Source organism: Dipodomys spectabilis, unplaced genomic scaffold (genome assembly GCF_019054845.1).
Source record: "Dipodomys spectabilis isolate Male_0828 unplaced genomic scaffold, ASM1905484v1 ptg000421l, whole genome shotgun sequence".
Lineage (NCBI taxonomy): Eukaryota > Metazoa > Chordata > Mammalia > Rodentia > Heteromyidae > Dipodomys > Dipodomys spectabilis.
The window spans coordinates 4934011-4934987 of NW_024871098.1; the positions used below are offsets into that span (position 1 = coordinate 4934011).

Consider the following 977-nt stretch of genomic DNA (forward strand, 5'->3'; position numbering starts at 1 on the left):
AACATACAAAGCAACAAAGAAATGATCTTATAAATATCTTAGAAACAATCGCAAGAAAGAAAAACCATTTGAATCCTTATCTTGGGGTTCATTTTGCCTAACATCAACTTATATGATGTTTTCTACTTGTAGCAGACACATACTAGTTATTGAAAATAAGGAAACCATGGGACCTATGTTTCTTTGGGCCTGGCTTACTTCACTTCTTTGGGCCTGGCTTAATTTACTTAATATAATTTTTTCCAAGCCTTTCCATTTCCTAACAAACTGGGTGATGTCATTCTTTCTGATGGAGGCATAGAATTCCAGTACACACACACACACACACACACACACACACACACACACACACACACATTTTCTTGATCCATTCGTTTACTGTGGGACATCGGGTTTGGTTATATATCTTAGCTTTGGTAAATAATGCTGCAATGAACATAGTTTTGCTGGTAGTTTTAGTATGGTCTTTTTTGTGATCATTTGGGTGAATGCCCAAAATGGGATTGCTGGGTGTTAGGGGCGCTCTATGTAGTCTTTTGAGGAACCTCCATACTACTTTCCAAAGTCTTCGAACAAGTTTAAACTCCTAACAACAAGGCATTAAGGTTCCCTTCTGTCCACATCCTATCCAGCATCTGTTCTTTTAAAAATCTGGAATGCTTCACGAAGTCGAGTGTCATCCTCAGTCAGGGGATATTCTTCTCTTTATTGTTCCAATGTTAGTATATGTGCTACTGAATTGAGCACAGAACAATTTTATATATAAAGTGTAATTGATTTTCTTAAACTAGACAATTCCACAAAAATTAAATTCAAAAGAATTGTTGTGAAATTTTAGAACCATGTATTTCTTACATAAGAACACATTTAAGAATAAAGTCAAGATTGATATGTCCAAAACAAAATAATTCCATATATTTGTTGTTCAACGGATGTGTAGGAGGAGGAATTCAATTATTCTGTACAAGGAACCTGCC

At 35.4% G+C, this 977-nt stretch overlaps 1 non-coding gene across 1 annotated transcript; it reads right to left on the minus strand.

The window, feature by feature from the left end:
- Positions 1 to 645: 645 nt before the first annotated feature.
- On the minus strand, positions 646 to 747 carry LOC122097294. Its single transcript, XR_006145521.1, has one exon. It is a non-coding gene; the product is annotated as a U6 spliceosomal RNA (small nuclear RNA).
- Between the last annotated feature and the right edge of the window lie 230 nt (positions 748 to 977).